The sequence below is a fragment of the Canis lupus genome, chromosome 16, assembly GCF_011100685.1.
Source record: "Canis lupus familiaris isolate Mischka breed German Shepherd chromosome 16, alternate assembly UU_Cfam_GSD_1.0, whole genome shotgun sequence".
NCBI lineage: Eukaryota > Metazoa > Chordata > Mammalia > Carnivora > Canidae > Canis > Canis lupus.
Genome location: NC_049237.1, coordinates 31,616,254 through 31,643,371, shown reverse-complemented (window position 1 = coordinate 31,643,371; position 27,118 = coordinate 31,616,254). Strand labels below are relative to the sequence as shown.

General features: G+C 39.8%; 2 long non-coding RNA genes across 3 annotated transcripts; one reads left to right on the top strand and one right to left on the bottom strand.

Annotated features, from left to right (window-relative positions):
- Nucleotides 1-317: 317 nt before the first annotated feature.
- Nucleotides 318-1,055, bottom strand: LOC111090293. Its single transcript, XR_005371475.1, has 2 exons — nt 873-1,055; nt 318-728 (listed from the first exon to the last, which is right to left on the bottom strand). It is a non-coding gene; the product is annotated as an uncharacterized LOC111090293 (long non-coding RNA).
- LOC111090292 lies at nt 1,001-27,118 on the top strand. Of its 2 annotated transcripts, none has more exons than XR_005371473.1 (3): nt 1,001-1,256; nt 3,604-3,923; nt 26,882-27,118. It is a non-coding gene; the product is annotated as an uncharacterized LOC111090292 (long non-coding RNA). The 2 variants fall into 2 exon arrangements; XR_005371474.1 differs by lacking the exon at nt 26,882-27,118 and adding an exon at nt 7,696-8,362.

Here is a 27,118-nt window from a genome sequence, read left to right as displayed (position 1 = left end):
TTCAGTATGTGTGCTTTACACCATCTTCTCCAAGGCTTCTCAAGCCATTACAACTGGCTCATGCAGGGCAATTTATCTCTTTTCCTGCTTCTACTTCCTCATTTGCATGTCTTTCCTACCCCATATCTCATCAAAAAGGCTTCTTTAGTACAAGAAGCCACCCTCTTTAAAGCTCACTGAGGACTTATTAATAGATAAATGTGTTTTTTTTAATTATGTTAATATAAGTAATTCAGATATGATGAAATTATTAGGAATAATCATTCCTTAAAGAACAGAGAATACCACCAGGGTCACATAGACAGTACGCTGCAGAATAGGATTCTGACCTCAGCTTGTTTATATACTTCACAGCAAACACATAGTTTCATTAGGCCAAGAGGGATCCAATAGTCTAGGGGAATCCAAAAACAGAAGCTGAAACCTCTTCACCTTTACTTTTGGTGTGTGGGACAGCCTTTTCTTTTCACCACCTGCCTCGTATAGAAGTCACATTTTCTCTTTCTTTCTTTCTTTCTTTCTTTCTTTCTTTCTTTCTTTCTTTCAGTTATTATAAAGAGAGGAACATAGGCTTGTTAGATTCCTCTCTGCCCTTGAGTCATCAGAATGGATGCCCAAGGTGATGGAAATTCTGCTTTTCCTTATTAAGGCTGCTGGACACCACATAAGTGGCTATTTTTTTCCTAGTTTCTTAATTCTGGTGCCAGTACTCTTGAGATACTTTTCTCCTAGAGAAAAAGAAAAGGGTGAAAAAAGTGTTAGAATTTTTTAATCCATTACCTGCAGACCCTCAGAGCGCCGAATATTTTTTCCTGTGGCACTGAGAGCCTAAGATGGCTCATTTCCCTCTGTGGGATATAGGTTGAGCATACCTGTGTGTCCCAAGAGCATTGTGTTGGGGTCATTGCTGTTAGTAATGCAGAATTCAGCTCCCTTTGTGCTGTCACTGAAGGTTACAGGGTTTTGCTTTATGTAGTCACAACTGGAAACTGGACTTGTTCCAAACTGTAGGAAGGTGACTGCTGGGCCCTGACAGGTTCGTTGTGGCTTTCAAATCTTGCAAATGACATCGCTTATTGTATTGAGTGTGTACATGTAGACAATTAAACAGTAGCTGGCATGCTCCTATTTGGAAACCACAGCCCATGACTGATTGTCCTGTGTCTGACTTGGGCCCTGCTGGGGACCGGAGAGGGAATTAACATGGATTGCATTTGGTGTTTGTCAGATACAGTAAGCTGGCCTTGGTTGAAAAGGTAAGAGTGTGTCTATTTTATAGTAAATGCTTTACTGTAAGCAGATATTAAAAGATGACATTTTTGATAGATTTTCCTGGTTCTCTATCTGTAGGACATGTGCATCTCTGGGATTCATCTTATTAATGTAGAGGTCTGAGGGTGACACCTTACTTTGTCATCACACCTTAAAAAGCCAATACATATGCACAAGTATGCAGCATTGCTTAACATTTGTCATTAGAGCAAAGGGGTCTGGCAGTGGCTACGTACCCCAGTGCATTGTCTAAATTAATCCATTGAGGGATATTGAATCACTTAATCACAACGCACTTTCTGCCTTGGTAGGCACGCTCTCCCTTCATTAGATTTAATATATTTCTCATTATACAAATCTGCCTCTGCGACAATAAGTCTTGTTCATAAATCAGTTTGCCCTTTTGCTTTGCAGATGCAGAGAACTTCCATCAAACAAGACATAAATGGAGCCTGTTAGACAGGGGGTCAGAGTAGTCATCACCAGACAGTAATATCTATTCATTAAGATGATTTTTAATGGCATATTTTAATGGGCAGAGGTAAAGCAATTATGATTTTAACTTCTTGTTTGCATTATAAATAAGTAAAAGGAAATATAGTAACAAGGATTACTTGGAATTCCTCTGATAAATCCCCAAACTTCTTCCCCTCCTTCCATCTGTGTCTGAGCCAAATGCTTGGGGACTGAGAGTTGGCTCATGGTCTCTAAAGTCACCACAATGGCATCAAGGCTGACTTAAAGACCAAGGTGTAAAAACCAGTATGCATGTAGAGATAAGCAAAATGTTTGGAAATCACTTAAAAAAATAGCTATTGAGCAATTGAGGTAGAATTATGATTATTGACTCCAAAAAAAAAAAATTTTTTTTCTTTCTCTTTTCTCTACCAATCTACTCAGTAGACCAGAATATTTGAATAGTCTTTTTGTGAGACAAATTCTGATTTATTGCATATTTAGTATATGTCCTAGCACAGTATTGACCCTTTTGCTCATTTTTTTTGGATCAGATTCCCCAGAGCATTGTCTCTGTTATTGATCTCTAGAAAGAACACACTTTTCTCTCCCATTGATCATTTCTATTGTTTTCATTGTTATTATTTTATTTCATAATGTCTATTTTTATCTTAATCTCTCTTCTTTCCTTGGATATTATACCTTCATTAGTTTTCATGGATTGGAAATATATTTCTTTTCTGTTGGTTCTGTCTAGATCTCAGATGCATAAAAGAAGATTAAGCATAGTTTTGGTTCATGACCTACCATCAGCTCAGGTTTCTTTGTTTAATTTTTTTATTTAATATAAAGCTCTTATAAAACTATTACCCCAAATAAGACCTAGGATCTGGACTTTCTTCATCTAACCTTGTGGCCTTTCTAACCTGTCTCCCTTTCTTCCTGTACTTTAGATGAACCATCATCCTGGATCCTATGTGTTTCTTTCTTCTTCATATAGTTTTTTTTTAAAGATTTTATTTATTTATTAATGAGAGACAGAGAAAGAGAGAGAGAGAGAAAGAGAAGCAGAGACATAGGCAGAGGGAGAAGCAGGCTCCATGCTGGGAGCCTGACATGGGACTCGATCCCAGGTCCCCAGGATCACGCCTTGGGCTGAAGGCGGCACTAAACCACTGAGCCACCCAGGCTGCCCCATATAGTTTTATTATGTCTTCATGAACACCTAAAATTATATGTCTTTAGTCATCTTATACTTTATGAGAAGAGTCTCACGTTGTGTGTAATTTTGTTTGGAACTCCCCCACTACTTATTTAATATAGAAATGTGCATTTTACAATTGTGTGGATGCAGAATTTTGTATATGTCAATCAGATCATGTTTATTAGTATCAATGTTTAAACCTTTTACAGTTTTGAGGCTTTTTTTCTCTTACCGTATCACTTACAGAGAGAAGTGTGTTAGGATCTCCCACTCAGGTTGTAGGTGTGTTGACTGCAGCCAGTTCTTTTGGTTTTAGGCAATATTAATATGTGGATGCAAATTTAGAGTTGTCATATTTTCTGAGGTAAAATAGGCCTACCATCATTAAGAAATTTCTAAAATTTCTGTATGATTTTTTTTGCCACAAAGTGGTATCTACATTGTCTGATACTCATATAGCAATATTAATTAGAAGAAAAAGACCAAAGACATAATAGGAAAAAGGACAAAAAGACAAAAGACATTTTTCAAATAAATCAAGGCAAATTGCTCTTAAATAAATGAAAAGATCTTAACCTCACTCTTAGGAGTTATGCAGATAAAAATTCTGTGGAGATTCACTTTCTTATCTGTTATAAATTTCTTTCAAAAAAGATTTATTTATTTTACAGACAGCTGGGGAAAGAGAGAGAGGAAGAGAAAGAGAGAACACACATGAATGGTGGGGAGAAGAAGAGGAAGAGGGAGAGAATCCTCAAGCAGACTCTCCACTGAGTGTGGAGTCCACGGGGCTTGATCTCATGGCCCTGAGATCACAACCTGAGATGAAATAAAGAGTTGGCCACTTCCTGACTGAGTCACCCAGGTGCCCCTCATCTGTTATGCTTTAAAAATAGTCAATGGTCTGCAGAACAGTGGGTTGGCAAGTCTGTGGAAGAAGATGCATTCATCCATGCAGACAGTCAGTATTCTAGAAAGGTACAGCCCCAAGGTGAGGGATTTGGCAATATCTGATAAATTGCTTATGTATGTATTCTATGACCCAGAGTCCATGAGTCTATCCTGACAATACTCCGCAAATATGGTCATAAAGCAGAATATGCAATATGCTACCTTTTGTGTAAGAAAGGAGAGAAAATAGAGTAAATAAATAAATTTACTCTTTTTTTTCTCTAAAAAGGAATACAGGAAGGCTAGACTAGCAACTAATGAAAATAGTTGACAATAGGGGGTGCGGGAATGGGGTGAGGCAGATGGATATGGGCTGAGACTTCTTTGAGAATTCAGTTTGGACTTTTATTAATTTAATTTAATTAATTTTGTTTCAGGTTTTTATTTAAATTCTAGACAACTAACATACAGTGTAATATCAGTTTCAGGAGCAGAATTGAGTGATTCATCACTTACATATAAGCCACATATGTTTTAGAGATTCAAAAACTCAGCGAAAATTGAATACAAATAAAATAATGCAAATCTAGGAAAATAATTATTGCGAATAACTTTTGAACACTTTTAGTGGAATTTATTTTAAGATAAAAAGGACTTCAAAGAAATCTCAAACTTCTCATAGTAATTTATGGTTAGCAGTAACAGTTGTAATTTTTAAACTTTAAAAAATATATTGTGGGATTAAAGCAAATTAATACATAAATATTAAAGTTTTTATAAGAAAATAAAATGTAAAATAAAAATTCCTGTAGTTGAAATTCAAATCTGACATATCAATATGAACCTCTCACTATAAAAACACCCACAATTCCAAGCTTTGTCACTGAACATACCTGGAAACAATGATGCTTGAGTAACAATGTACACACCTACTGCCTAGATCTTGGTTCTAAATGTCATTCTTCATTAGAGGCAACCAGGGCTCCTTGTAGACATAGCGGATTCCAATTTGGGCAGGAAAGAACAAGTAGGCCTGGGACATTTTTTGCCAGAAAAAAAGGAAACGTTCAAAGACTAATGAGATTATGTCTAAGAGACACAAAAGTCAGCTTGAAGGGGCTCACTGAGAAATTCGGGACAATTTGAACATCAAATACAATAATGCCTTTTATCAATTACAATGCATTAAATCCACAAAATGTCATGAGTCTATCATAGTGGGGCTGTAGGGTAGGGAAGAGGGAAGGGCTGACTGTTACAGAGGAATGCTAATTAATAAGTGCAGGACGAATGAGAGATTAGAAAATCACCATTTCCAATCCCCAATGAAATAAATGACTCACTGGTTCAAGTAAGCCTCTGCAATCAGTGCTAATGCCATTGGATGAAATGTTTGGAAGCAGGATATTCACAAATGGCTGAAATACCACTTCACAGATTAATTACTGACTGCCAAATGCAAAAGAAAAAAAATGCACTTTTAAAATAGAGACATCTGGGTCTCTTATTAGGGCAATCAAATGAACAAAGTTAACATCATTAACAGTGGGATGACCTGACTTTATGAATTTCTTGGTGGGATGGAATCTGAAGTATGCAACACCCTTGAGCTATACCTGTCCAAAATGTTTAACTTGTTAAAAGTGCTTAACTTGAATGAATCCTTCAAGTGTCTAGGCATAATTTTCAATTAAAGTCAAAATTCAATAACGCTGTGAGAAAAGTTAGGTAGACATCAACTAGGACACATTCTCAAAGACAGATAGCCTGAACTTTTAAAAAAGTCGATGTCATGAAAAGTAAGCAAACGAACAAAAAACCCAAGAAGGTGGGGATCCCTGGGTGGCGCAGTGGTTTGGCGCCTGCCTTTGGCCCAGGGCGCAATCCTGGAGACCCGGGATCGAGTCCCACGTCGGGCTCCCGGCGCATGGAGCCTGCTTCTCCCTCTGCCTGTGTCTCTGCCTCTCTCTCTCTCTCTGTATGACTATCATAAATAAAAAAAAATTAAAAAAAAAAAAACCCAAGAAGGTTGAGGGAGTGTTTTTCAACAAAGGCAATGCCTGAACCTTGACCGGACCTTTGTTTTTTTAGTAAAGGAATTATAAAAGGCATACTGGAAACAATTGGAGATACTTGAAAGTGGACTGGGTATTAGTAAATGTTATGGACTTGGAATTCTTATTTATTCTCTAAAGTGGAACAATTACATTGAAGTTATTCTCTTAGGAAATAAATGATGAAGTATTTATGGGTGAACTGTCATGATATCTGCCATTGTACATGGTTTGGAGAATATATATATACGCGGGGGGGGGGTGTGGATGGAGAAAGCAGAAAGGAGAGAGGAACAAGCAAATATGGCAATGTGTCAACAGTTCTCGACTCAAGTTGTGGGTGTACAGGTTCATTGTATTATTCTTCCAACTTTTGTGTCTATTTCATGTTCATAATGAAATTGGGGGAACTAAAGGACCTAGCTAGAAAGAAGCCAACTCACACAGCTCCCTTGTACTTGAATTATATCCCAGATACTGTGCGCTTAGAGCCTTGGTAACCAAAGTAGTTCTGCAAATCCCCAGGGTCGTTCATTGCAGACTGGTCACCACAACCTTGATATCTGTCAGTGGATGATGGGTTAAAGATTGTGATGTAGAAATACCACTAGAGTCAAGAACTGTCAACATTTTTGCTGTATGTGCTCCCCTTTCTTTCCCCTTTCCTCTGTCTGTCCCACCCTAGTCCCTGGCCTCCCTTCTGTCTAAACACACACACACACACACACACACACACACACACGAATATTATCCAGATTTTTAAAAAAGATTTTATTTATTTATTCATGAGAGACACAGAGACAGAGAGAGGCAGAGACACAGGTCCCTCACAGGGAGAAGCAGGCCCCTTGCAGGGAGCCCAACTCGGGACCCGATCCAAGATCTCCAGGATCAGGCCTGGGCTGAAGGCAGCGTTAAACCACTGAGCCACCCAGGCTGTCCTATCCAGCTTTTAAAAAGAAGGAAATCCAGCCATTTGCAACAACATGGATAAACTTTATGCTGAGTGAAATAAGCTGGACTCAGAAAGACACATACTGTATGATCTCTCACTTATATGTGGACTCTAAAATAGTAAAATTCATAGAAACTAAATGGAAAGTTGGCTGCCAGGGAATAGGGGTGGGAGAGAGAGAAATAGAGTGATGGTCAAAGAGTATAAACTTTCAATTATGTCAGATGAATAAATTTTGGAGATCTTATGGATAACATCGTGACTATAGTTAACAATACTGTAAAATTTACTTGACATTTGCTAACAGGGTAGATCTTAAATTAGGTCTTATCACATACACACACGCAGAAAAAAGAAAATAATAAGGCGATAGATATATTAATCAGCTCGGTTGTGGTAATCACAATTTATATTTCCATTATACCTCAGTAATTTTTTTTTAAATCCCTCCATGACAAAAAAGAAGTGCAGCATACGTTAGGCCTTACCCCAAACCTTCTGACTCAGAATCTGTGCTTTGACAAGATCTCCAGGTGATCCACTTGCCCATTAAATTTTGAGAGATACTGGTGTGTAAGAGAAATTGACAATTGAATTCTTAGGGAAATATGCATAATTGTCCAGTCTCTTTCCTAATGTAGCAACCAAGACTATGTGACACAGTCTTTGTAAACTTTGTAAATTTGAACAGCAGGACATAATACATCCGTGGATCTTTTTCTTTCACTCAGGAACATAGTATAATCACTCCATAATTATATTTGTCTCAGGACAGGTAGCTTATGAGTCAATAAACAATAAGCCTGCAAGCAAAGATTCATATTGGCTTCTGCTCCATTTACTTCTGTATTTCCTCTCATCAGATACAATTACAGGAAAATAAAGGGGCTTCCTCAAAGGGAAAAGAAACAAATGTCCACAGGAATCTGTTCTGGATCTCCCCTGCCAGCTCAGTATTTGCAGACTGCATTCGAACAGCTTCCCTGCGCTGCCTGGAGTAGACAGCTGACCAACAGAGCTGAATTGCCATCCAATAAATCCTGACTTCCAGAAACATGGTTAGATGATGGCTACGGAGACCCAAGGGGCCAAAAGGGTTTTCTCAAACTCTGGTTTATGAGGACTTATAATTTTTATCCACCTCAGGAGAAATGTTTCACCGTCTCCCTCCCCATGAGTCATTGGCTCCAAGATGTCTAATCTGGGCTTTCCAAATCCATCACACTTCTTGGGGATAAAAAGATCTATGTTAATTCAAGGTAGCCAGCATCGCTGGAGTCTTTTCCCCATTACTTCTGATCTACACATTAATGCGAACATAATTGGTGCATTTCACCCCATTTTCCTGCTAAGCCTAGGCAAGAAGTGGGAGACTTTTCATCCCTTGAGTCATTGATCTCCAGAATTACAGCCCCGCTGCTGCTGTCTGCTGTGTCTTCTGCACTTCATATAAACCCCTCCGGCTGCCCCAGAGGCTTGCACCATAGTTTGCCCAATGCAAGTAATAAGGCTGACAAATCGCTCCCTGTTTCTGACGCTTTTAAATGCAATTAAGAAGTTATAGCTTGTGGAAGTACTGCTAGGGTTTGGTGGTGAATAAACTCTAGATGCTATCTCTTCTTTATTTTTTATTTATTATTATTTTAAAAGATGTTATTTTTTTATTTATTCATGAGAGACACAGAGCGAGAGAGGCAGAGACACAGGCAGAGGGAGAAGCAGGCCCCATGCAGGGAGCCCTACGTGGAACTTGATCCCGGGTCTCCAGAATCACACCCTGAGCTGCAGGCGGCGCTAAACCGCTGCGCCACCGGGTCTCTATGGCTTCCTGTCTTAACCTGGCTGTGTTTCCAGAGGGATGTTCACATGACCTATACCCATAGCAGTCAACTTTTCCTTTCTTTTTTTTTTTTTTTTTTTTTTTTTTTCTTTTTTTTTTTTTTAACTTTTCCTTTCTTGACACTGTAAAAGGAAATAGGCCAGGTGGGATGCAATGCCTCTTCTTAGGGATCAGCTTTAAAGCCGGCTTCCTCCTCAGCATTCCTACTCAAATATCTACAAAACGTAGCAGACCTCCCTTCTCTGGGGGAAAAAAGGCAGGATGCGCTACATTTCTTCCCTCAAGTTTTTCTTTATCATCCTTCTTCTGCGATCACCAGTGGTTCCATGACCTTGTGCATGGTTCCTCCCTCTCACTTTGAAACCTTTGTCATGCCGAGTGAACTTAATCGAATTATGCCTCTGAAAACCACAGCATAGCTAAACAAGATGGACTGCTTTTTGCACGGTGTAGATTCAAGAACTGAATTTCTTGGTATGCTTATGAATTTTGGAAATCTGTTTAATTTCTCTGAGCCTCAGTTTTCTCATTTTTAAAACGGGCTAGATTTAGCTTTCTGGCCTGCTTCCTGACGCTATGTTAAGGAGCCAACTTAACTAGAAGCCAGACCACTCTTACGCTTTTACATGGAGACAATTGTAGATTAGTGTGCAGTTATAAGAAATAGAGAGACACTCTGTATATGTTCACCCAGTTTGTCTCACAGTAACTCTTAGTGCAGCTACAGTACAATATCACAGCTGGGAAATTGGCCTTGATACAATCCACTGACCTTATCAGAGCTCACTAGTTTAAAATGCTAGTTTTAGCATTTGTTTGTGCATGGGTGTGCATTTAGTGGTATTTTAATTTCCTGGGGCCACCATAACAAGTACCACAAACTCGGTGGCTTAAAACAATAGCAGTTTAGTCTCTCATCATTCTGGAGGCTAGACATCCAAAATTAAGGTGTTGGTGTTGCTGTGTTCCCCCCAAAAGCCTCCAGGGGAGGATCCTTCCTTGCCTCTTCTAGTTTTTGGTGGCCCCAGGTGTTCCTTGGTTTGTGACAGCATGGCTCTGGTCTCTGCCTTTGTCTTTACATGCCTTCTCCCAATGTGGCTTCACATCATCTTCTCTCTGTGTTCAGATTTTCCTTTTCTTTTAAGGACACCAGTTACATTACAGGATGAGGGGCTCACCCTGCTCCAATATGACCTCGTTTTTGCTGACTGCACGAGCAACAATATAATTTCCAGATAAGGTCACATTTTGAAATATTGGGGGGTTTCAATCTAACATATCTCTTTCTGGGATGCATTTTACCCTGTAAGAAGCTCTATGTGATTTGTCACATGTGTAGATATGTGTAGCCACCACTACACTCCAGGTAAAAACAGTTTCATCACTGCAAGCATCCTTTTAAGGCCATGGACACCTTCTTCCTTCTCCTTCCCCCTACTCCACACTTGGAATACCACTCATCTTTTCTCCACCTCTATAATTTTGTCATTTGAAGAATGTTTTATTAATGAAATCGTACAGACTACTTTTTCCTTTTTTTTTTTTTTTTTTTTTTTACTTTTTCCTTCTTTAAGTAGGTTCCACACCCATTGTGGAGCCCAACCCAGGGCTTGAACTCACAAGCCAGATATCAAACCTGAGCTGAGATCAAGAGTTGACTGCTTAGCCTCCTGAGCCACCCGCATACAGACCACACACACACACACACACACACACACGCACACACACGTAGTTGTATGTACCTGAGAATTTTCTAGACCATCAAATGGCAAGTTTTATAGCTTGTCTTCCTCCAGTTGTCTTCTTCTGGGCTCTTTGCTAATCCATATAGTGTCAGTCACTGACACTTCTTCCTTCTTTCTCCTACTTTCTTTACCCAAGAAGAACTGGAGACCATGAGAAATATTTGTTCTCTGGTTAGTAGATTGAAGCTTTGCTACCGCCATACTCCTCCAGGGTAAACCCTTGCTTAGTGTGGCAGAAACTTGACTGGGATTTGCAACATGTGCAGGAGTTGTAAATCTTAAGAAATGAAAGATCATAAAATTCCCAAGGGTTATGGATGGAAAAATGCATAATTAAGCAGCAATAGAAACACACACTCTTCGAGTTCTATGGGAATGTAAAGGCCATTAGTCACTTGCCGCATCTTTATGGTGGGTGCACACCTACTGACCCAAATAAGACTCATTGTGCTGCAGTAAACTCCATTGTTCTCCAGAAGCTACTGGGGAGCTTGGCAGGTTCTGGAAAGGTTGAAAACCCTTTATGGAGCTCATTGGTTCCCTGACATCTTTTACCTGATTTGCCTGTTTTGGCTATCTAATGGTGTATTTCCCCTGAATTAGGACAGCTCTTATAGATTTGCCTTATTTCTAGGAATTAAAATAAAATTGGAAGTCACACAATGCACTCTGCCAGATTTAGAATCTCCCAGCATAAGATATCAACTTAGATTTCTAAAGAGAAAATGCTAGCAATTTTTGGATGCTTCTGAATGAAGCCGAAGGTTGATCACTCCCTGTGGTCCAGCCTTGCCAACCCATTTTCATACTGGAGAGTAAGCGGGACCTCTCTCAAACCTTCTTCATTGTCCAACACCACAGCTATTTCTGTCTCTTACAAATGTTTTAGCAATTTAGCAATCTATCGACTTGACTTTTTTCCATAAACATGCTGCCTGTTCGATGCATAATTCAAATTCACACACAAACCGTGAGATGTTTGCTTAGCAAGAGCTATAATTTAAACGTAACCTCTGCAGAAAGCCATTCAGCAGTGCCTGTGTGTAAAGTATAATTTAGTCTTGTAGAAGCAATCTTCCCTCCGCCGTTCTAATATGTGAGCTTGTTTGCTAAATAATCATTGTAGCGTTTTGCTCAAAGCGGTGGTTTTATGTATTTTCCCCCCACCACTCGTAAATGCTGCCAAGGTAAATGAGAGTTCTTTGGAAACTGTTACTGTCATGTAGTTTTCATTTGAAAATGTCACAATAAAGCAATGTTCTTTGATGCCAAGTAGCATGGAACATTAGAACATGATAAACATGGTCCCTAAATACAGTAAAATAACATGGCATAAACGGCCTGATTCTCTCTTAAAATGAGAGGCTTTTTGTTGTTTTTATTCTAAAGGGCCTGATTGGGGGACATAGCTGGGAAGAAGATGGAGTGCATAAAAGGGCCGTCAAGGTGGGAGTTTGGAGGAAATTATTATTATTTGCAGCTTGGGCCGAATGGAAAGGAAGAGAAATTTGGGAGAAAAATGTACTCCAAATAAGTGAAATGGAGATTACAGTCCAAAATATGCCATTAACAACAAATTACAAAAGTCTTTCCAAGAGCCAGGCGGAGGCACAAAGTAAAAGCAAAGTTTTAAAGGTGTAATTTGAAGAGTCAGGAGAATGTACAAAAAAAAAAAAAGTTACAGAGGCAATCAGATGGGAAAGGACACTATTTTTTAAGTGCACTTTTGCTACTTTTAACTTGTCCTGCCTACTACAACATTAGTGAATATCAACTATGACTTTTCTTGTATGTTTGAATCCTAAAAAATGGCTCACAGTAACAGTTGTTGAATCTGGTTGATGAGTGGATTGGGTGGTTGTTATATAATTTCTTGTACCTTTTTGAATTTTAAAATTATGACAATTTTTTAAAAGTTTATTCTATTTTAAGAGAGAGAGAGCAGGTGTGAGCAGTCGGGGAGGGGTGGGAGGAGACAGAGAGAGAGAGAGAGAATCTCAAGCAGACTCTCCTCAGACTGCAGAGCCTGATGAGGGGGCTCTATCTCATGACCCTGACATTGTGATCTGAACCGAAATCCAGAGTTGGACGCTTAACTGACTGAGCCACCCATGTGCCCCGATTATGACAAATTCTAAATTAAAAATGTGATTGAGAATTTGAATCCACTGAAGAGACTCTATGAAGAGTAAACCAACAACATCACGGGATAGTAGTATGCAAAATGTTATCTGTATTGCTTTTGTATATTTAGAGGCATAATTATTGTCTTTCAGGAAGGTGATAGAACCAGTTGTTAAAGTCTCATCCTTCAAACATTTATTGGGTGATTACTCCGTGTTATTCACTATGCTTTACACTAGATATTCAAAAATGGAAGATTTTGCTTTCTTCTCCAGTGGACTCAACATTCTACAGTTTTTAATGCTAAATTCCAGGGGAGCCAATGGTGGTTTATTTTCTCTTCTGAGTAGTTCTGTGTTTAATGTCTTTCACCCAGATATTATTTTTTGCCTTACCACTTGTCACTATTTCCTGAATGACAAAAAATTATTTTTTTCCATATTATAGTCCTGCCTTTATTCTGATTACTTACTTAACAATAAAAGTTACTCATCATTATGCCTTATGATTGCTTCCAAAAGCCAGTCACCACTATAGGAAGTTTTCAACCACTGGGCATTTTTGAGAGAGTGAGCCTGCTGCTCTATGCCTGTTTTAGAGTGTGATTTCCAAAACATTTGAGCAATAACAGTATAACCAGAGTAGGTACATGCATAACCATCACTTTAAACGGAAAAATACCCATTGATGCTATTGTTCTAATATGTCTCTTTTACAAAAAAGTTGCTTTATTTTAATCACATTTTGCATGTGTATTTACATATTGAAAATTCAGTAGTAAGTCAATGTTCCCTCTTAGTACGTTTTAGCTCAATATTGTCTTTTATTTGGTAGTTAGGGATAAAACTAAAGTGCAAGAAAAAACATAAGCTTCACTTGCTAATCATAACTGACTGGGTCCCAAAAGTCACGGCCATGAAATCTACAGTATAATGTCCTTTTCCTTCACATGAAATGAGTTATCATTCAAATTAATATTGTCCCATGATTTCTTGTTTTAGGTGGTGTAGGTGGTAAGTTTCCTGAAGATGAGGGAGCAAGCGCTTAGCACAGTACAGGTCTCTGACAAATGTGGATTGGATGTGCCTTTGTTGCCTTGAAACCTGAGTCTAGTGCTCAAGTGACATAGCTCACATTTTGAGGCAATAACTGCCTTCTCTCCCAATGACAGGAACAAAATTATGTTCAACCTTATGTAATTATTACAGTGATTCCAATGAAAATCACAGTGGTGGGGATGATTGGGTGACTTTCTATTTTTTTAACTTTTATTTATTTATTCATGAGAGACACCCACACAGAGAGGCAGAGACATAGGCAGAGGGACAAACAGGCTCCCTGAGGGGAGCCCGATGTGGGATTCAATCCTGGGACTCTGGGATCACACCCTGAGTCGAAGGCAAACACTCAATTGCTGAGCCACCCAGGTGCCCCCCGATTGTGTGAGGGCATGAGGGCATCGAAGTTAGTTTAGTAACAAGCATAGAATATTGGTCTGGGCCAAGAAATAGACTTGGTGGACCAGATGCAGGTTTTGCTTCTCTGATGGAAAGAGTCTGGGAAGAAATTAAATGTAACATTTGCAAGAAATAACTACCAAGGACTCAGATTGCCTCCAGTGAGTCTCACTTGTGCATATGCAATTCCCTTAAGAAGATTTTCCTACTAGGCTGACCTCAGAAGTCCACGTGCAAACACATGGTCATCTATGACTCTTCAAAATCAAGTTATGATAACTGATAGAATCACAATGCCTCATAACTTGGAAAATGCACAAGGAGCTTTTCAAAGACCAGCTAGATTCTTGATGAAGAATCTCTTGCTATAAGGCTTCCCCGAGGGCCATTCACATTAAGCATCCCTGTTGGCACAAGAGGCTATGCTGTCCTGTATCAGCCATCGGCCTGTCTCTCTCTCTTAAGTCTCTTCTTGATAAATCGCTAGGAATATCTTGAGTGGCTCTGAATTTGGTCAGCGATTTCAGTTTTTCTAGAAGGATCCACAGCTCTAGGAAATCAAGGATTTTGCTCTTTTCAAGCCAGGGTTGGTGAAAAAGGGCCCCACAAATACTTTTGGTGGGATAGCAATTATAAACTGGGACGGTCCCAGGCAAGGGAGGATGAAAGGCCCACCTACATTGGGGGATTGTCTCTGGTTAGGATTTATTTGTTTCTAAACATGCAGAGCTTCAGTTGGAATTTGGTTTGGATGTGATCAGTACATTCGTTTGGTGGCACTACTTTCTGGGGGTTTCCAGAGTGGTCTTGTTCATCTTCCTCCTTTTTTATCTTCCTTCTCCTGAGTGAACCGGGCCTGTCCTGCTATGGGTCCCCTGCCAGTCCTTTCTCATAGCAGTACTCTCATAGCTGCTCTTTCTTGCTGGTGTTTGAGCTGATTCCCCTGACCAAGGAGGCCAGCCAGGCTCTAGTGTTGCTAACCTGAGTTCCTGAAGCCGCACCCCTATGTTGGCTTGTTTCCTAGAAATGGATTCACTGTAGGATATTGGTGCTTCTCAGAAATGGAATTTTGCCACAGAACTTGGGGAAGGTTTCATGCAAGCAGCCCCAGCTTCTCTTGTATGAGAAGAGGTGCCAGGACCTTGTACTGTTCTAGGTCCATTTCCATTCCATCTTCTTTGGGGCTAGTCCCTCCTAATTCTCAGAGCATCCCAGGGACAGTGTTTTGTGGCAGTATCCTATAATCTCCTTTGGGGTGATTGAGTCAGAAGAGGATTACTTTGGATCCATCACAAAATACACAGGAAAACCCTTTAATTAAAATACTCTTGAAATAAGGTTTTCTCGTTAGCAGAAATTTCTACTTTATTGGGATAAACCAAATCTGTATCTTTTATTATTAAAATATAAAGCATTCTTCAGTACTATTGTAGTTAATAATAGCAAACATTTACCAGGTGCCTGTTCTATGCCAGGCACTCTTCTGATATTCGTTACTAATCTCATTTTAGCCTAATGACAGTTCTGAGAGATAAGACGATTACTTCCACTCTGTTTTGGGGGAAAACCAAATATCAGAAAGGTTAAATAACCCATCCAATGTTTTACAGGTAAGAGGGAAAGCAGAGACTGACTGACTCCAGGAATTTTGAATGTTCAGATCTAGGCTTTAGCTAACAGACAATAGGGAATCTGAAAGCTTCTGAGATGAATTGAAAAAAATACTATTATTATTATTATTATTTTTTTTTTTTTTGAGAGTACACTTTTCCAGGATATCCTCTTCTTTCCTATTGCCTCTCCCAGACATCTGCTTCTCCATCCTCTGGTATAGTCTTCACTCCTTGAGGAGGTGAAGTGCTGGGCAGCCCCAGTGGCGCAGCGGTTTAGCGCCGCCTGCAGCCCAGGGTGTGATCCTGGAGACCCCGGGATCGAGTCCCACATCGGGCTCCCTGCATGGAGCCTGCTTCTCCCTCTGCCTGTGTCTCTGTCTCTCTCTCTAGCTGTGTCTCTATGAATAAATAAATAAAATCTTTAAAAAAAAAAAAAAAAAAAAAGGAAGTGAAGTGCTATTCAAGAAACTGTCATTCTTCCACATTGATTGCTCTCTCCTCTATCTCACTATCTGTCTCCTGGTGAGTAAATTCATTGGGTCCATTCAAGTGCATGGGTCATTTCCTCTCAGTTCCTCTGTTTTCTTATTTGCTTCAAGAGCTAGAGTAAATTTTGCAGTCTCCTTTCCCTATTCTGACAACAGTTCCGATGTGTGGGTTCTTTCCCCCAAGCTAAGCAGTTCTGCGACACCAGCTGGGTGTCCTAGAATTCCACTCAGTTCTGACACTATCTCCAAGTAGATAGTGGCAGATCCCACAGGCTAATTAAGGGCTCAGTCCTACAAGACTGTAGGTCTCTCTCTCCATTCATTGGCCTCCTGTCATGGAGGTCACTGGTCCCTGGAGGATGGGGCAGTGAGCCCGGCTCACCATCTCTCCTGCTTCCTCCTTGTAGCTCCCAGCTTCAAATGCTCTTTTTCCCTTTTCATTTAGGTGGAAACTATTTTCCTTTGAGATGACAACTTCTGCATTTCTCCTAAGGGCTCACCTCCCTTGTCATCCTAATTAGGTCGCATTATCAGTAGAGGTTCTCCAAGCAATGCCTCCTTCTTTGCAGTTAGAGTAAGTGGGTGATCCTTTCACTGTACATTTAGATTTTAAGTGCTCCCAGGGAAGAGTTTGCTTCAATTTTGCCCACCATTATATCTCTCATACCCAGCATAGTGCCTGGCACAGAGCAGGTTCTAAATGAATATAAACTGAATGAGTGAATGGATGAATTTGTGAATGAACACACAATTTCATTCTTAATGATTCTCCTATTTCCAGAAAGGGACACACACACACACACACACACACACACACACACACACCCTAACCCCCTTAGTTGAAAATATGAAAAAGACAATTTGCTACATAGTCTTCTTGGAATTTTAGGTTTATGTGAATTCTTTTGACATTGCTTACACTTGATTTTTCCAAAGTTTTCTCTTCCCCTAAACTAGAATTTAGTTAGAAGTTCGGTCTCACTGGGATTTCAAACACAGCAGAGTTGTGTTTTTGAAACTGTAGGCAAATAAGCATCCCTCTATTCCCTGATCATGTGCTATAATTTGTTTTCTTGTTCGCTCTACCTCCTTCGGTATATCTTGGTTCCCCAGAGCCCATAAAATGGTAGAGAAAAAGGGAAGTTATTTCCATTGGTTTACTGCAAATTGTTTTCTTACTTTTCCAATGGAATAAACATTAGATTCCATGGTGCTTTCTATCCAAGACTAGTCTGACAAAGTGTGAAATTTCATGCATTTTGGCCCTTGCTGACAATAATTAACATACAACAGTTCTTTCAAAATGATTTTTGTAACTTGCCCTTTTTTTTGTCTGAGACTTCAGACATCTTTTTTTTTTTTTTTGTTACACAATTTTGAATTCTTTAAGAATCATTAGTTTCTGCTTATCATGTCATTTCAAAAAAAAAAAGAAGGCTATTTCTCTGAGACTGGTTACTTATAAGTGTTTATCCAAGATTTTACTGAGTTATTTAAAAATATACTACCATTTTTAGATCAAGCCTTAGGGAAATTATTATGCTTAGGAGTGTAAATTGTGATATTTTAATACGCTATGATGAAATCATTGAAGGCATCATCATGTGAAGAAAACCCCAGGGAGGTTATTAGCAATTTAGCATTTACAGTTCACAAGAGAATGCTAATTTCACTTACTAGAGAAAAGTACAAAGATGGTAATCATAATGAATAAGACCCAATGATTATATAAGTCTAAAAATGTGAAGTTGATGATTGTACAGAAATACTTAGAATAAATGCATCTGATAGTGTAGAGGCAGTTGAGCATTCCTGATTCAGTTAAATTTCCTTCTAGATTTCTTTTTCTGGGAATCTGATGGGCAGTGACAGTTCTGCTTTGAACATATCTCCTGGTTATGTGATTTTCACCTGCGTAGGTGATCACTAGCTATAGATGAGGATATGTAAGTAGATCATGGTGCCTTACTTATAACTAAAAGCCATCATCATGTCTCCTGATTGATTTCTGCTTCCCACCCTTTTTCTGGCTTTGATATTAGGAACCAAGCTAGCACCTCATTGTTCGTAGTCTCATCTTTTGTCCCACCTCTTTGTCACTACTACTCATGAGCTGTCCAGGCTCCTCACTTGATTGAAAGATAATAGGATAAACAAACAAACAAACAAAACAACAACAACAAAAAATACCTTTAAAAAATCCTCCTTAAAAAAAATGTCCACTGTGCCATTTACAGGTAAGGAAAATAAGTTGGTGAAAGAGCCAGTGCACAATGCAGGCTCTTCCCACTTAGCTTTGTATTATTTTTGTTCTAGTATGTCACCTCATTACTTCCATCTTGCTAACAGCTGTTCCATTCTCACAAGTAAAGAGAATGGAAACAAGCTTGGGCAGTTGAATCACAAAGTTGCCTCTGTTACTTTAAAAAGAAAATAACTTTTTCAGATTGTAGTAAATCACCATAAATTTATTTTATTTTATATAGATCAAGAGGACAAAAACTGGGAAACTGGCAGACCAATGCACAGTCATCTTGGGAAGAAAGGAAGGGAACAGGGAGGATGAGAAGTGACAGACTGAGAAGAAGGGAAAGGAGGGGGAATGTGGGAAATAAGTTATTATATCCATGGAATTTGTATTTTCAGAAATCGTATTCCTTGGGTTTAGGTAAATTATTTTCTTCCAAAAATGGAATATTTTCATCAACTGTGCACTCAGTAAATGTCAGTTATGTGGGTAATGATACTGAATCATTGGCAAAATTATCTTGCTTAATCCAGTGGTCTAGGTCAGCTGATCCTCCCAGCCATTTTAATATGGTCAAACACAGGCAAATATAGCACTGACCTCTCAATCTCAGAGGTATTCTGCATTTCTAGAAATTTGCTGTCACGGAATGCCCTGCTGTGTATATTAGGATCCATGGTAGACCATGAAGCCTTCCTTAGTAATTCTCCAAGCCACTATCATTCTTTGTTGCATTAATTGAGTGGTTACACTGAGCTGGTGAGCACTGAGCATTGGGGAATTGAATATGGATGAGACAGTCTTGTAAGCCAGATAGAGCTGAAATAAAGTGTTGTTTTTTTAAAAATTTAGATTCAATTTGCCAACATATAATGTAACGCCCAGTGCTCACTCCATCCAGTGCCCTCCTTAGTGCCCATCACTCAGTGACTGTATCCCCCCAACTCTCCTCCCCTTCTGCAACACTTTGCTTGTTTCCCAGAGTTAGGAGTCTCTCATGGTTTGTCCTCCTTTCTAATGTTTCCCCACTCATTTTCCCCTCCTTCTCTTATGGTACCTTTTACTATTTCTTATATTCCACATATGAATGAAACTGTACGATAATTGTCAAAAGACAAAATTGACTATTTCGCTCAGCATAATAGCCTCCAGTTCCATCCACATCAATGCAAATGGTAATTAAACATCCCTTCTGATGGCTGAGTAATATTCCATTGTATATTTTATACCACATCGTCTTTATCCATTCATCCATTGAAGGACATTGTGGTTCCTTCCAGTTTGGTTATTGTGGACACTGCTGCTATGAACTTTGGGGTGAAATAAAGTTGTTGTCACATAACTTGCTAAACACAGTGACAGAAAATCTGAGCGAAACCCGTGAGAACTCCCTGTGAGATGGGGTCTCTGCTGAAGGGGGAGAATATGAGGAGAGGGCTGTATCAGTTTGTCTAGGCTACTGTAAAAAAAAACCCCACAGATCAGGGAATATAAACATCCACAATTTATTTTCTCATAAATTTGGAGGCTGAAAGTCCAAGATCAAGATGTTGGTAGCTGTGGTTTCTCCTGAAGCCTCTCTCCTTGGCTTGAAGATGACTGCTTTCTCCTGGTGCCTTTTCTGTGTGTGCACAAGCCTGGTGAACCCTGTACCCTAATCTCCTTTTCTAAGAACATCAGTCATATTAGACTAGAGTTGGCTCTAAGGACCTCTACCTCTTTAAAGGCTTTATCTGAAAATATAGATATATTCTGAGGTACCGAGTGTCAGGGCTTCGACATATGGATTAAGGGGGATACAATTCAGTCCCTAATGAGGGCCATTTGAAATGTGGAGGGGCTAACCTGGATCTCGGAGTTACATACCACTCTGCCATTGCCCGGAGCAGTGCTTCTCCCATTTGAGCACATGTAGAATCACCTGGTGGCCTTGTTGAAACAGCTTGCTGATTAGAGTTTCTGATTCAGTAAGTCTGGGTTAGGGGACTGAGAAACTGCATTTCACATAAGTTCTCTGCTGCTGCCACTGCTGCTGCTCTGGAGAGTACACTTCCAGGATCACTGCTCGTTGTCGATTGAGTGCCAACCTCTGACGCAGGTCAGTGCTGAAATCCTGCTGACCCTGAGAGGGCACTGAGCAGAGCTACATGGGCTTTGCTGGGATTGGCCTGGAGAAGTGCTACGAGTGGTCTCTTTTAGGTTGGTGGAAGCAGCTCTCTTTTTCTGACCCCTATCTTTTTTGTTTTTTAAGATTTATTTTATTTATTAGAGAGAGAGAATGTGCAAGTGGGAGGGGCAGAAGGAGAGGGAGAGAGGATCTCAAGTAGACTCTGCTGAGTACAGAACCCAACATGGGGCTCAATCTCACGACCCTGAGATCAGACCTGAGCTGAAACCAAGAGTTGGATGCTCAACCAACTGCACCACCCAGGTGTCCCCCTGATCTGCATCTTTAAGAATCTTATTTTTATTCATTGGAGAGGAAGGTAGCCACTGTTCCCTGTTCTTCCCCTTTTTTCTCTCTATTGTTTTGGCTGCTGCTTCAGATAGACTCTTCACCTGTCTGTGGGTTGTGGTGGTTTATTCTTTGCATAGTGTGATGATTTCTAGCTGTGGAGAAGATGGTAGGTAGCTCTGGGATTTGCCATGTTAGGCTTGATTTTCCATTAACATGCTTTGTAGTCTGTTTCCTGAACTGTGTGTGTTTATATGCGGAGAAGTGGGAAAAGCAAGTTTGTCTTATTTAGTAGGTTTTTCATCATGTGACTCCAGCATATATTTACCCTTAGGACAATTCTCCTTGAGGGTTGGTGCTTTTCAATGCTGTCTTGAAGCTGGGTAGTTATGATTTAATGCCAACCACTACCAATTATCATAAAACAAAACTAAGAAATTATGTTTATAACATTCTGTTCTCCAGGCACTACGTTGGCTACAAAGGCGTTCATTATCATTATGGACATTAGTGTTAAGTAGGTGCATTAATATTTTACTTCTATATTATCAGGGTTGAATGATAGTCAACATTAATAGGCAGAGAACTGAGGATTTAAGGGGGATTTTTTTTTCATACTCTTTTGCCTGTATGCACACTTATGCAATGTGCACATGGGCTAAATGAGACATTTCATCCAGCTCTGCAATCCATTTGGATCACTCCATGATTAATCTGTTCCAGACAATCAGTAGCAGGGAGAAAGAAAAAGGGAATGAAAGATCAGCTGTGGCATAACCCAACTGCCCACTGAACAGAAATAACCTCTGCCTCACTTATAAACTTTGTTCTAGAGTGTTAGGTAACACAACTCACATTGACTCTGTATGTGTGTGTGTGTAACACAGATCCACGGCCACGAACAATGTGAACTCAAAGATAGGTACAATAGCAAAAGGGAAGGTGTAAAAGGAAACACTTGTTTTTGCTCATTAACCATTACTTGATCTGAGTTGTTAAGGAGTTACTGTTCTAAAAATGTAAGTCCTAAAAAAAAAAAAAAAAGTAAGTCCTTCTTGAGATGGCTATGCCAATCATCCATTCATTCAACAGATATTTACTAGGTGCCTTCTATGTGCCAAGCACTTACACAAGCAGCTGTGAACACAGCAGTAAATAGTACATAATTCCTTTTCTCATGGAGCTTACCATATGCTAAAAGAGATGAGCAATAAACAAGTAAATAAACAATTGAACAATGGTAGGTGTGGTATGAAATAAACAGGGTGACCTGATGGAGGATGGAGAAGAGTGCCACATCCTTAGGTGGGATAAGAGGGAAGATTCAATGAGAGAAGCTGACATTTAAGCTGAGATAGGAGGAGCTAGAATGACCTTTATGTGCAAGAGGGAAACAATGGGGCTAGAGAGGACAATGTGTGGGAAAGTCTTAACCAATATCCTAATCAGGTTGTCTCCTAACATCTAAGTATTTGAAGGGATACATGTTTTTCACTAATGAGCAAAAGTCAAAAGTAATTTTGGATATGGAGTAGGGTTAAGTAAAAGCAAAGCTTGGTGTATAGTCTGTGGTCATTGTGAGAGCCATGGCCAGAGGGAAGAATAAAGGAAGTGTAGCAAATACACATTTTTCTATTTTGCAATTATGTCTAAAAAAAATCCAGTGATGCCAGCAGCAGGCTGTGGGCTATAGCAAATTGCCCTAGGAGAGCATCCTCTGAGAAAGGGCAGCGTTCCTTAACTCTTGGCCTCTTCATATTTGGCTGGCTCATTGCTGTGGCATAACCACGGAGACAGGTGCACGTGGTGTTTGCCCCATGGTCTCACCTGCTTGCTACAGGCACAGTGGGCTAAGTTCCACCTGTATAAATAATCCAGGCCTATTTGGAATCATCCATAGATCTGAACAGCACCTGCATTGGCTGGTCAGCAAAGACAAAAGGCCAGTTTTGTGTTCTATATTAGATCATGGCTCTGTGTAGCAAACCTACCCAGTTGAAGAGTGAAAAATCTCAATCCATTATTTAGTATTCAGAATGTTTAAACAGTTTAGGCTTTTAACTGACTTAGCCATACTTTGAAAAGCATAAAAAGTGTTTAAATTAGCCACAATGAAATGGGGGGGGAATCAAGACAATTATTCTAATCTTTCATTCAAACATCTGACGAGCGCCTATCTTATGCTATTGACCCCATCTACTTCTACCCAGTGGAGAGGACTTTCTAGAGTTGAGACTGCTGTTACACAGTTGAGTCAGCTTGACTATGGAGAACCCAGGCCTAATTCAGCCATTCTCTTTTCATACCTTGCATATGGAGTTTACTAAGGCATCACCATAAGCTTGCAGCAAACATCCAGTTAAAACGTTAGGTACTGATTTCTAAATGTTTTTCAAAGAGTAATAGAGTATCTACCATTTATGGAAATAAATGAGATCTTGCCAAATGATTAGGAAGCTGTCTAGACAAAGGAAACAATATTCATTGGGTTTTGAGGTTGGGGGAAAGCCTAGCATGTTCCAAAATGGTTATTCATTCTGTAAGCTAGAACGTGGGACCAGAAGGAGAGGATGAGGAGGGATAGAAGGTAGCTGGTGCAAGTTTATGAAGGAGTTTGTATGGACCATAGTGAAAAGCATGAATTATTTTATAAGCCAATGGTTTCTCTAATGTGATCAAGGGTCACCAGGTGGGAGAAGGGGAGGCTGTGGTTTAAAATACAAATTCTTAAGTCTTGCCTACTGTGATGACAATTCAGTAGGTCACAGTGAGAATATCTTTTTGGTACTTCAGGTGATTTAGATTCAGGGGGTCCAAGAATCACCAACTGAGAAGTATTGCTGTAAGAAGTTCTGGGAAGCTTTGAAGTCAGAGACTGTCTTAGAGGATTGCATTACCCTGATCTAGCTGAATTCTTCCATTAATTTGCTTCATTTACTAATGCTATGGTAGATAACTGGGTCTTGTGTACTCCTCATTGGTAGCTCACAGCTGGTACCCACAGGAGCTAATGTTAATGCTAATAGAAAGTCAAAGATTCTCTGTGCTAGGAATGTATAGTGAAAATCCTTCATGATGAGTTGAACTATATAGTCATGATTCAGGTTTAAAATTTCTCCAACCACAGCTAAGTTTTATCTACATTTGCATGGTGGTTTTATTGTGCCCAGTGCCAACTCAGTGGCTAATCCAAATGTCTTTACTTAATTTCTTATAACTGAGGCCACATGGAGTTCCTTGTGTCTCTGGGAGGACCCTACACCACTTACAATTACAGTGTCCTCTTAGCAGATTTCTTACTCCAATCTTTGGCTGCTCAAATCCATTGTTTTTGTATTATTGCTGCGGTTGATTTTTCTAAAACTCTGGTAAAGTTTATGCTATTTCTTTGAAAGATGTTTTGTTCCTCCAGCTGACCATTTGCCATTCTTAGAACAGCCACAGAATTCCAGATGATATTATTTAACTAGCAGTTTCTTCTTCCTCCAAAACCCTTTCCACTTCTCTAATTGTAGAAAGCCTACTTATCTTTTGTACTTCCTCTATGAAGGCTTTTTTAGATTCTCTGTCATAAACAATTGTTCTATATTCTTTATTCACTGCACATTTTACCTCGACTATAGAGCTAATCTAATTTTGCCATATGGCATATAATAACATATGTTACCATATTTTATAGATGTTTCCTTGTTCTCCTGTCCCCTCTCATCCTCTCCAAATAGTTCTATGATATACTTTCTATTAGAGGCTGGGGATATAAAAGTGACTTAAGGTTTGGCCTGCTTCAAGCTAATGACAGTGTAGTGTTAACGTAGTGCCACTAACAGATATTTCACTCACCTGTTTGTGCTCAGCAGGGCCGCCTAAGTATATGACAAGTGACTCTCAAATCTCAATGGATTAATTTCAGAAGGGTTTGTTTTGTACCACTGTCCTGGCCCAGTATAAGTTCGTGGAGAAGCTCTGCACATTCGTAGATCCAAGTTTCTTTCTGGGACCTCTTCATAACTCCTGGGGTCTTGAAGTCATTGGGATTTTTTCTTTTTTCTTTTTTTCATCAGTTACCAGGCAAGGGAAAACAGAAGCAAGGGGGTATTGCATGGGATCTGTTGTGAGCCGGGCTTGGATGTGGCAAGAAGCACTTCTGCCTGTATTTCTTTGGCCACAGTTCTGTCACATGACCTCTCTTAATTTCAAGGGAGGTTTGGAACTGTAGTTTAACTGTGAGCCTGCAGAAAAAAAGAAACAAGTTTGATGAGCATTTAATGAAATTCTCCCACACAGACTAAAAGCAACTTGAAATCTCCTTAAGGGTTATGATGCAGACTTTCCTGGAAATAACTACAACAATATAAAGGCAAGCCACTGAGTCACTGAGAAAGTCTCACATGTGCAGGAGATTCTGGAGCATTCAGTGGTAAAGCATGGCACCCCCATGGAGCTAAGACCCCAGTCTTACCAGATTACTCTCAAACTGGAGCCAGGGATCTGATTCTTTCTAATCAGGCTGAGAGCGTAGGGCACTCAGTTAGGAAGTAAGTGGAAATGTTCCTCTTTGCAATTGAATGGACCAGTCTACTGCTTTTATCTGAGGAGACTGAGTGGCCTGCCCACTCTGTGTGGAAAAAGCTGCATGAAGCAGCCTCTGCACGATTTTGTTAGAGGTGGAGACGGGCACCAGTATTGTCTAGCAGTTGATTGATCAAACTGGTTTTCTTCAAAGGCTCATCTGCCACACCAGTCTCTTGTTCCTCACTTAATCCTCTGCTCTCCCTAAATCCTTTACACCAATGGGCATTTTTGAACTTGACAAATGGCACTGTCTTCATGGAGATAAACGAGAGCAGTCTGATTCGTACTTAAACCCAGAAAATCTATGGTAACCAGACATGTGTTGAAGCAGACAGCAACACCTGGAGCCCACCAGAAAACAGATAGGAAGACTGAGAATGGTGTAAAGACAGGGACAGCCCAGAACTTGTCAAAGTCATTTCTGTGGCATATGGAGGAAGGGACCGGATTAGTGCTGATATGCTAATTAGCAAGCCTTTTCAATAATGAGGGAGGTTCCTTTGGGCCAAGTCCAGGCTGGTATTGCTGTGGAAATGAATCTTCTTTTCTCTTACAGAGCACAGGGACCTCTTGAATGTTCTCATTTCTCACATTTATTTGTTTCAAAGAAGGAGTTTGCTGACAGCACCCCCATTAAGATGACTCCCCTTATTTATCAATCTTGCCAAGCTCCCTGACAGAAAGGGGGTTTGGTGCTTTTAAAAATAGGTTTTCTTCCCCAATGAAGCAAAACTTGGAGAAAGGGGAAAGAAAAGTGAAATGTGAAGCTTGTAGTGTGAAAGGCAGTTTCATTATTTGTCCTTTAGCTGCTTTTGTTCCCACTGAGGGAGTGTTTGGGTCTCTCCCCAATTTGCTAGAAATGAAAGCCCAGTTGCCCAACCATAAAAGACAGAAAAGGACATGGCAGGAAAGGATTTTTCCAGTACTAATCCTTGGTTTTCAAATTGAAAGAGGGCCTGGGGACCAGTTACAGTTGTGAAGTATACATGGGGATGTTTCAAATTGGAGTTTTCAAGGTCTTATGTCTTGGAAAGTTCTATTGGACACTTGAATTTCCCATGGGTGAAAAAATAACATCATTTGTATAGATATTTTATGTTTTTCAAAGCTCCTTTTAAAAAATCTTTATAAGTTCACAACTTTTCTTAGTCCTTTTGACCACCCATCAGAAAAATCCAAGACTGCTCCCTACCTGCTGTACATCGCACAAGCCAAACTCATTCCAGTCACCCACATGCGAATGGTATGAAGACTGAAGATAGAGTACAAGCCAGTATCTGCTACAGATTGATAGTTGGTGGGGTGGTAGAAACAGCAATGGGTCAGATAGCAACTGGAAACTGCCTTACATCTTTCCAGCTCTCCGGTTATGTAGAAAGCATTCTAACAATTTGGACCTCATTTCCTATGCTGTAAAATGTAGTTAGAGTGGTATTAGTTTACTTCCATAGCTATTTTCTGCTCCATGAATATGGGTCTGAAACCTTTTTTTTTTTTTTTTTTTAAGATTTTGTCTATTTGAGAGAGAGAGAGAAGGAAAGAACATGAGTGGGGGTGAAGACGGTACAGAGGGCGAAGAAGAAGCAGACTGGGAGCTCAACTGGGAGCTTGTTGCCGGGCTCCATCTCAGGACCCCAAGATCACGACCTGAGCATAAGGCAGACACTTAACCAACTGAGCCACCCAGATGCCCTGGGTCTGAAGACCTTTTTGATTCTGATACTCCTAATTTTATGACAATTGA